An 11,293-nucleotide genomic window follows, 5' to 3' on the forward strand; every position below is an offset into this window, starting at 1 on the left:
TACTTACTCATACAGGCAATCCCTCATCTTCTTAAATGAAATGGGCCCACCTGTCACATTCAACTGCTTTAAGTACTATTATTTTTCTTCTTAGCTGTTAGGGAAACATCTAGTGATTTCTTTTCCTATTGATTTCAGGCTTCATAAGAGCAGGGACTGTGCCTACTGTGTTCATTGCTGTCTCTAGCACCTTGAACAGTGTCCCTGGAGACCCCACCACCAGGCCATATCCTGAATTTAGGTGAATTGTAAAAGAGTACTCCTGCCTCAAAATATTAGAATGCCAATGACTCCTGGTGACTATAGTGATCATTGTAGAACTACATGCTAATTGTGAAGTAAATAACACCCCCTAGAGGTATTCAAGGTGTAATTTACACAACTACAAACACTGACTCTGAGCTAGACAAGTTGTAGCAATCAATAAATATTTGTCGAATTAATGTGTGAATGAAAAGACATGAGGTCCAATCAAAGAAATATCTGTAAATCTAAATTAGTTGTAAAATATAGCTCTGGAAATTCTTTTTTAATGCACAGTATATGAATGTTACAGCCAAAACAAAATTTTGGTTACAGTCTTTGAAATTGCACTAATATATACCAAGTTGGATGAGAATTAGTAGAAAGAAAAATTAAGAAGAATAGCCTTTAATAGATGTTCATTTATGGTTGGAGAAAAAAAGGGAACATTTTCCTTCTGCTCAGATGCCTCTGTTGAAATTCTCACAATTTTTGCAGACAGTTTGGCTGGTTTCCAAACATACATCGTTGCTTGTCTGGTATGAGGAATGCCATCTGTGCAGTATGGAAGTCCTTTTTTAAAAAATGGAATACTAATTATGCTCTGCGCAGGTGCTTTTAAAGTGAAATCAGGTGTCGAGCTTATAATTGTCTGAAATGACTATGTTATGTTGAAAAAGAATGGCTTACCATATTGTAAAATGGAATTTAAACATGGCATTTTAGCATTCCATTTTGGGGGTGTTACAAAGGTCAGATTGCATAACAAAGCTGTAAAATTTAAATTACTTCCACCATCAACAATGGAATAAACTTTACTTTAAATGAAGGATATAGACTTCATCAACATTCTATATTTCCTCATTAAAATATGTTCCCAATTCTATTTTTTCCTGAAAAGTTCATGAAGGAGGACAAGTGAGCTGAAAAGTATGACTACCAATCTCAAAATACAGAAATTAATTTTGCAAAATTAGTCAAAATCAGTTTTCATAGTAACTAAATGGAATCTATTTTATTATCAGAGTGAAGAGTCCTCAATCCTCAATGGAGTTTTTCAGCTCCCTGCAGGGCAAAATGGCCTACTTATTTTCTTTAAGTATATTGATTAAATAGAACTATCATAGGCTTTCACAGTTTTACTACAGATTCATGATGACATACTCATTTCATACTATGCTAACTTACATAAAGAAAGATTGGAAAACCTCTCAAATTATGAAGTATGAATATAGATATGTCTACTACAATTAAAAAGTCATTATCATCTTTAAGAATCTAACTTTGTTATTGCTTATTGTGTGTGACCTATTTGCTATTTGTAATATGGTTAATACATTATGTCATTTAATCCTTATAGCAGCTCAGTGAAGAGTCCAGTATTGCCCTAGGCTACAGATGCGATAATTGAAACTTAGCAAGTTGAAGTATCTTGTCTAAATGCACACGCCACTAAATGGCAGAGCTGGGCCTTCTAGTCAAGTCTGTTGAACCCCAAAACCTGTGTTTTGACCACACAAAAATATCCTCTCCCCTAAACAATTATATTAGGTACAAAGATTTCCCTCATTAACCAATCTAATCTAAAAAAGTGTCATTAGCTAAGCAAGTTATTGTAATTTACATACCTCTTGGTCTCACCTAAAATTTCAGCCACTGTAGCCAAAGCAAACTTCCACAAACAGGATATTTAAAAGGATCCTCCTTCATGAAGAATCTAGCAATCTAGCGGATCTCTTACAGCCAAGAGACTTAAAGCAGGAGGCTTATTCTTTTATCAATGCCAGCTAACTCAGTTATCTTATTTTTCACCCCACAAAGGATTAAAATGATCAAATAAGAGTTGGAAAGCTGCTACTGTTCATTGGTTAACATTTGCTCATCCTCTGGGTCAAGACTTAATTATAGCTTTTATATACTTTCATCATGCTTTTCCATTCTGAAACTGTTCCTTGACCTTGATATCGTGACTACATCTAAACTTAAGTCCTCTCTCTCTCGTTCTTAGAAATCCAGCTCAGTGAAAAGATGTGTGTGAAATGGGTTCTCCAAAAGTCAGTAATTGTGTTTATATTCTCTGACCCTGAGAATCTGATAAGGCTGAAGGAACTAGAATCGGTTGATAATCACAAGTCAATTGTTAGCAAATCCTTGATGCTGGAACATAGATGTTGGGGGGACCCAGGGGGATTGTTCCCCTAACTGCCCTAAGAATTTACTATTGTTCTATTTGGAAACTATTGCTTTAGTTCTAACTTTTGAAGACACAATTTTTTTCTAGGAGATTACCACATTATAAGTCCACTCAGAGTGATAATTTTCCCTCCTAAACCTGATGAATGAAATGATAAATGAAAATACGAACTATTTGTTTTCATAAGTAAAAAAAAAAAACATGAAGAGAAATGGAGGAGGATTTGACTAAAGAGGGAAGATGAAGATATTAAAGACATAATGCTTGTACTTTACAACTTTGTCTTAATGGCTGTACAAGACCAATAAAAATAGTATTTTATAAAAATATAATTTTGTCTGACACATTGTACATTTATATTTTTATTTTAAATATAATTTATTACTTTGCAGAATCATACCCCTGAGTTTTCTCCAGAAATTCATAATACGTCTTCAACTTGTTTCGATGCTAGGTTTTCCCTTGTTTGGGAAAAATGTTTGCTCTTCATTTCTGCTTCTTCCTCATGTCTGTATTTTAATTGCTGCTGCCTCAGTAGTCAACAAATTACCTTTTGTTGTTGGTCATAGTTCTTTTTCTAAAATTTCTAGTAATCCAGATCTTGAACAATGGGTATATTGTTAAGTATTGTTAGCTTTACATGGAAATACCTTTTGCAGAAATTGCCAACAAAAATGGTATCTCTTTCACAGTTAAAATGACATTTCACAAAATACTCATATTTAATAAACAAATATTATAGCCTATTAAGGATTTATTGATATTCAAAATATAATCAACTGTACATTTCCCATTACTTATTTTATACGGAACATCTAAAGGAGTAATTTTACCAGCCTAGGATATATGTCAGTATGGTTGATTATGGCTACAGATCTTATATGTCTTAGTGAATTTTTGTAGGAAAATAATTTCACCCCATTTCTTATTAAATTGCCATACAGAAGAATGTGTTTTATCTCCAGCCACTTCCAGCAGCATCAGTGGGGTCCTCTTCTACTTTTTCCACACGGTACATCCCTCTCTATAAACCTTTGATTATGATTTTAACTGGTGCTCCAAGGTTGGTTTTGTTTGTTTGTTTTTTATACCTTTCAGGAACATTTCCCTGGCAGAATATATTTCTCCTTTTGTTCAAAACCCCTTCCCAGCCCGTGTTTGCCAAGCCTGCATCTGGTTCTCTTTGAGATTCTCACTTCGAGCCTCTATCGAGTTTCACATGGTTTTTCTCTGCATGAGGGAACTCTGAGAGGAGGACAGGATTATGGGCTGAAATCTAAATTGCTGCCCTGAGATTCTGGAACAGTTGTTATTGACTAGCTCTTACCGTCTTTCACCACTTTTCTGAAAATTGACGTAGTTCAACTAAAAAAAAAAAAAAAAGATTGCCCAAATCAAACATTTGGTTTTTCTACCAAAACCCAGGTGTAAACTTTGCTCCTCATGAAATGCTCTGTAACCCTCTTCTTATTCATTCTTCTTGTGTACTGAATATAGCCACAAATTTTAGATTTATGCCACTCTTTCTTTACCATAATGAATAAAATATTTATAAGCTATATGTTTGTACTGACTGTAGGAATTGAATATTTTACTTTAGATAATCAGTTTCTAAATGGATTAATCATTTTCCATCAATTGTTTGCTTATTTATATGGCCTAGGTCTGATTTATAAGTCACTTTTTCTCAAAAATTTTTGGGAATGGATTCTTATGTAAATATGCTAAGAGAAAGAAAATAACAGAATTTAGTGTGTTCAGATCAATGTAAATTAGATAAAGTCTAGCAAACAAATGAAATGTAAATCTTTTAGTTATACGGTTTTCAAATATTATTACAACTTTGTCTATGTGTGTAACCTGGGATTGAGACAGAAATGTCTTCTGTAGAGTTGGAAACTTAGGAGAATATATTTCCAGCATATACTGATATTTGAGTATCGTCAAGTTTCTAGTTGAATGAGAAAACTATACTGAGATACATATATTTAAAAAAATGACTATGAGTTTTATGAATTCTACTTCAAATATGTAAAGTAATACTTCCTTTTCACTTTTATAAATTCATTTTTCCTTTATGTGATTAGAAGAGCTCATTACCAGTATGACTATTTGTACATTTTAGACTTTCATGACATACGTAGCTATTTCATCTGAACTTTAACACGTGGCATTCACATCATGCATATTCAGCCTGTCCAGTGATGGCAAATCCAAAGAGTCAGGTCCAGACATATAAAAAATATTGTTTTCCTAGACTCTTTTCCTGTAATAGGACACATCTCCACCTGGAACAAATCCACAGATACTTCAAAGTGTAATAAATCCTCATCCAAACTTATTAGCTCTTTCATTTCCTAAACCTACTCCTCCTGTGTTACGTCCTATTCAATTTATACTACTACAGTCTCCCAGTTACAATTCTGAATCTAAATTGTCTCTTCTTTCTGATTCCTCCCTGCCTTCACACAAATTGATGATAGATGGTTTGTTCTGTTATCTCCACTTTAAGTTCATTCTTTCCACTCCATCTTTTCTGTTATTACCTTGAAACACATTCATTAGTATTAGAGACCTGGACGACTTTTATCTTTCTTCCAAGAAAGGATTCAAGTTTGCCTCTGGCATTCTTTTAGGATAGGAGCACAGAACCTTAATTTAATTATGAATGAGGTAATTTGCAGCTGAGTTTGTTTATTTGAGGTTGATCTATTTCTAATTCATCCTTATTTCAGGTTGTAACTCTTTGAGCCTTTCTTCTTTATTGGAAACAGAACTCTAATTTCCCTCCTACCCCACACCCACTCTTAACCTCATCAGATTATAGAAAATTTTGCTGAGCTTCTGATCCTGTCAGTTACATCATTCATCTCAGTCATTTAGTCTCTGAGCAGGTGCTTGGAATCAGCAAAAGGTCTGATGTAGAAGAAACACTAAATGTCAGAATCATTTATTGTTCATTTCCTTTCTCCTCAGGACTGGGGCTTATCAGGTTCTACCTTGATCACTCTCTAGCATCTTCAAATAGAGGTGATTTTAAATAAATAAATAAATAAATAAATAAATAAATAAATAAATAAATAAATAAATAAATAAGGGAAGTGCATGTAACATAAAATTAATTCTTTTTAAAGTCAACAATCTAGTGGCATTTAGTAAATTCACAATGTTGTGGGACTACTACTTCGATCTAATTCCAAAACATTCATCACCCCAAAAGAAAATCCTATCACCATTGACAATTACTTCCCATTACTCCCCTTGCCCTCAAACCCCTGGAAACCATCAGTTTTCTGTCTCCATGAATTTACCTAATATGGATATTTCATATGAATGAAATCATATAATATGTGACCTTCGGTATCTGGCTTCTTTCACTTAACACAATGTTTTCAAGATTCATTTCAGTTGCACTATATCAGTGCTTTTATGGCTGAATAATATTCTTTTGTATGTATAGACAACATTTGTTTATCCATTCATCCAATGATGAACACTGAGTGTTTCTACCTTTTAGTTATTGCAAATAGTTTTGCCATAAACACACATGTCCAAGTATTTAAGTACCTAATTTCAATTCTTTTGGGTATATACCTAGAAGTGGAATTGTGGGTTCATCTGGTTATTCTTTTTGAGGAATTGAAAAGAATATTTTAACTTTCTGAGGAATGTGTTTTAACTTTTTGAGGAATCACCAAACTGTTTCCATAATAGCTAAACCATTTTACATCCTTACTAGTAAGGTTTGAGTGTTCTAATTTCTCCACATCCTTGCCAACAGTTGTTATATTCTCTTTTGTTTTTGTTTTTCTTATAGTAGCCATTCTAATGGATATAAAATGATATCTCACTGTGATTTTGATTTGCATTTCTCTAATGAATAATTGAGCATCTTTTCATGCACTTGTTGGCCAACTGTATTTCTTGTTTAGAGAAATGGCTGTTCAAGTATTTGACCCATTTTTAAAATTTTTATTGAAATATAGCTAACATACAATATTATATTAGTTTCAGGTGTACATCATAGTTATTCAACATTTATATACCTAAAGTGATCATCATAATAACTCCAGCAACCGTCTGACACCATATCATGCTATCACAATGCTAGTCACTATAATACTTCTGCTGTGCATTACATCAGGTGTACAGTGTAGTGGTTAGACATTTATAGCATTTAAGAAGTGATCCCCCTAATTAGTCTGGTACTCACCTGGCATGTAGTTATTACCATACTATTGATTGTATTCCCTGTGCTTTTTCTTTACATCTTAGTGACTATTTTGTAAATTCCAATTTGTATTTCTTAATCTCTTCATCTTTTTCACCTTGCCTCCCATCCCCTTCCCATCTATTACCCCAATACATTTAGTACCCATCTGATACCACACATACCTGTTATTACAATATTTATTACAATATTATTGACTGTATTCCTTATGCTATACCCTACATCCCCATGACTATTGTGTAACCACCGATTTGTACTTCTCAATCCCTCCCCCTTTTGCACCCTCTCCCAACACCCCTCCCATCTGGCAGCCATCAAAATGTTCTCTGTATCTGTTTCTGTTTCATTTGTTTGTTTCTTTTGTTCTTTAGATTCCACTTATAAGTGAAATCATATGATATTTTTCTTTCGCTGTCTGACTTATTTCACTCAGAACAATACCCTCTAGGTCCATCCATGTTGTCACAGATGTCAAGATTTCTAATGGCTGAGTAGTATTCCATTGTATATATGAACCACCTCTTCTTTATCCATTCAACCATTCAGGGACACCCAGGTTGCCTTCATATCTTGACTATTGTAAATAATGCTGCAATGAATGTATGGATGAACACATCCCTTCAAAGTAGTATTTTGGGTTGGTTTCTTCAGATAATCCCAGAAATAAGATTACTGAATCCTTCTTTATTTTTTTGTAATAACCTTTATTTTAACATCCATTTTTCTGGTATAAGTAGTGCTAGCCCAGCTTTTTGTGTGTTTGTTTATTTGTTTCCATTTTGATGAAATAAATTTTCCATCCCTTTACTTTACAGTCTATGTTATGTCTTTTGATCTGAAGTGAGTCTCTTGGAGGCAGCATACATAAAAGTCTTCTTCTTTTTTTTTTTTATCCATTCAGCCACCCTATGTCTTTGTTTACAGCATTTAATCCATTTACATTGAAAGTAATTGTTGATAGGTATGTAGTTATTGCCATTTTAATATTCATATTTTTATTTATTTTATTTTATTTTTTGTCTTAAAGAACTGGCATTTTAATTATGATGTGCCTTGGTGTAAGCCTATCTGAGTTCATCTTGTTTGAGACTCTCTGTGCTCCCTGGGCTTGAATGTCCATTTCCTTTGCTAAATTAGGGAAATTGTTTTGTCATTATTTCTTCAAATAGGTTTTCAATTTCTTGCTCTCTCTTTTCCTTCTGGTACCCCTATGATGTAAATGTTGGTACACTTGATATTGTCCCAGAGGCTCCTTAAACTGTCCTTTTTTTTTGGATTATTTTTTTCTTTTTGCTATTCTATTTGGGTGTTTTATGCTACCTTGTCTTCTAAATTGCTGATTTGATCATCTGCTTCATCTAATCTACTGTTGATTCCCTGCAATGTATTCTTCATTATAGTTATTGTCTTCTTTATTTCTGACTGGTTCTTTTTTTTTTTTTTTTATGTTTCCTGTCTCTTTGTTACAGTTCTTCCAGAGATCATTGATCATCTTTATAACCAGTGTTTTGAACTCTGCATCGGGTAGGTTGCTTGTCTGCATGTTGTTTAGTTCTTTTTCTAGAGTTTTGTTCTGTTCTTTTATTTGGGACATGTTTCTTTGTCTCCCATTTTGGCTGCCTTCTTGTTTTTGTTTCTTTATATTAGGTAGGGAAGCGATGTCTCCTGGTCTTATGTAAGAGGTGTCCCGTGGGGCCTGGTGGCAATATCTGTCTGGTCCCTAGAGCTGGGTGTTCCAGGTTTGGGTTATGTGTGTGCTCCAAGTGTGGGTTTTGTGTGTACTCCTGTTATAGTTGAGCCTTGGTTACTGTTTGTATGTCAGTGGGAGGGATTGACCCTCAGTTTCATTGGTTGTGAGGACTGGCTGTGACTACAGAGAAGGAGCTGTTGTGGAGGGGCTGACCTATGTAGCAGAATTCACTTTAGTGTGGCTCTGGTGCCTGTCCAGTGTACCCTTTGAAGTGTCATCCTTGGAGGTGGCCAGGTGATGCTGCAGCTTGACTTGTAGCTGGCCACTGGGTGTGTCATCCTGTGGGGACAGAGCCAGGAGTGCAGTTTCCAGGCTCTCGGCCTCACGTGGAAAGGTGCTGCCTCAGGTAGTAAATGGCCATCAACTGATTGGATGGTCATCAGCTGTGGCTAGTTGACCATCAGTTGTAACCAGTGAGCCATTGGCCACTAATATAACTGCCATGGCTGTGCTAGCAGCAAATGGGGGCTATCAAGAAGATGGCGCCTGAACTAGCAAGAGCGGATTGTAGTGAGCACGTTGGATTGCAGCTAGCAAGTGAGGTTGGTTGACAGAGAGAAGTGGACGGCAGGTTGCGGATAGTGTGGCTCCTGCTTCCTGTGTCTCCAACCCAGCCATCAGCGAGACTGTAGTGGTATGACTCCCCTATGTATGGTTCCGTGGGTGTTCCTTTTTGGCCTCACCATACCTTGCATTCTTATGTGGGGAGCGGGAGTAGAGACCCTGCAGGATGCCCCACATGACACAACCCCCGGGCCACTTGGGAGGGGACCCGCTGCAGGCCAAATTTAACCCTGCCTGTGCCCTGCCTGGGATGAGGGCTCACCTTGCATGAGCCATAAAGCAATCTGCAGTTGGCAACCACCCATGCTGTGCTCGGAGGTGCCTTGAGAGGTCAAGCTGCAATCCCAGGCCATCTGACTCTAGTGCTGGGTTTAGGGCTGCTCAGGCAAAAGTATAAAACACCTGAAGCCAGATGCTGCTTGTTAGGGTTTTGTGAACCTTTGAGAGACTTTAAGGAAGTCTGCAGCATGAACTAAGCAGGTGATTTGTATGAAAAGCCACTAGCAGCAGCTTGGGTGTACCTAAGTGTTGGGTGGGGCGTGGTCTCCACCAGGGTGGAGCCAAGGGTGTTAATCAGGTTGATAGAGACTCAGATATGGTGGCTGCCTGTGTCTGCATGCCCTGAAGGGTTAGGACTCAACAGAGAAAAAATGGCTTCTACTAGCTCCTCTGTCTGAAGAAAGCTGCCCCTCTAGCCTGCACCATGAGGCCAGACATCTCAGTTCCTTTCGACGTGTCCCTGTCGCCATTCGAGCTACTGGCCCAGAGCTGGCTGAAGCTCAGAATGTGTGAGTCCATCATCAAGTAAGTGAGTATGTGGTCCCTTTAAGAGGAACACCTGGGATTGTAGCTTCCCTCTGTCTCACTAAGCCACAATCTCCACTGGTTTTGACAACCAGACATTATGGGGACTTCTCTCCCCAGCACTGACATGTTGGGCTGGGGAGTGCGATGTGGTGCTGGGATCCCTTGCTCTTACTGGGAGACCTCCACAGCCAAGATATCTCTCTATATTTTTAATGGCCACCTGCAGGTGTGGCACCAGCCTATTCAGCATCTCTGTCCCTTCTACCAGTCTCAAAGTGGCTTCTTCTGTATATCTTTAGTTCAGCAAGACTTCAGGCAATTCTCCACAATGGTTGTTCTGTAGTTTAGTTGTAATTTTATGTGGCCATGAGAGAAGGCAGCGTAGTGTTTACCTACTCCTCCATCTTGCCTGGAATCCTTGTCCTTGACCCAATTTTAAATTGGGCAGTTTGACTTTTTGTTGTTGAGATGTAAGAGTTCTCTATATAGTCTTGATACTCTACTCTTAAGAGAAAAGATGATTTGCATATATTTTCTCACATTCTGTATGTCACCTTTTCATTTTTTGGCAATGTCCTTTGATGTGTGAAAATTTTTAATTTGAATAAATACAATTTATCTATTTTTTTGTTGTTTGTGGTTTTTAGTTTCATACCTAGGGATCCATTGCCAAATTTGAGGTCATGAAGATTCAACCTTATGTTTTTCCTAAGAGTTTTATGGTTTCAGCTCTTATATTTAGGTTATTGATCCAGTTTGAGATAATTTTTAATATGGTATAAGGAAAAAAATTCAATTTCATTCTTTCACATATGGATATCTAGTTATCTCAATGCAATATCTTGAGAAGACTATACAATTTTATCAACCAATGTCAGCCCACTAAATTTAGTATAAATAAATAAATAAATAAATAAATAAATAAATAATTGAATAATCTTGGTGCTGTTATAAAAAACCAATTTGACATAGATGTATGGGTTTATTTCTGATGTCTCAATTCAATTATATTGGTCTATATTTCTAGCCTATGCCAGTACAACACTGTACTGTGTAGTTTTGATTGCTATCGTTTTATAATAAATGTTACTTATTGGGATAGGAAAAATTACTTTTTCTGACTTTATTTTTATTAAATTTATTAGGGTGACATTGGTTAGTAAAATTATATAGGTTTCAAATGTACAATTCTATAATACATCATGTATATATTGCATTGTGTGTTCACCACCCAGAGTCAGTTCTCCTTCCATTACCATATATTTGACCCCCTTTACCCTCTTCTACCACCCTCCCCTTACCCTCTGGTAACCACTAAACTGTTGTCTGTGTCTATGAGTTTTTGTTTGTCTTGTTCATTTGTTGTTTTCAGTTTTTCAAAGATTTTTATTAAGATATTGCTAACATACAGTATTATATTAGTTTCAGATATACACAATAGTTATTCGACAGTTATATACCTAAATAAGTGATCACTGTAGGTCCAGCAACCATCTGACATTGT

The sequence above is a fragment of the Rhinolophus ferrumequinum genome, chromosome 20, assembly GCF_004115265.2.
Source record: "Rhinolophus ferrumequinum isolate MPI-CBG mRhiFer1 chromosome 20, mRhiFer1_v1.p, whole genome shotgun sequence".
Lineage (NCBI taxonomy): Eukaryota > Metazoa > Chordata > Mammalia > Chiroptera > Rhinolophidae > Rhinolophus > Rhinolophus ferrumequinum.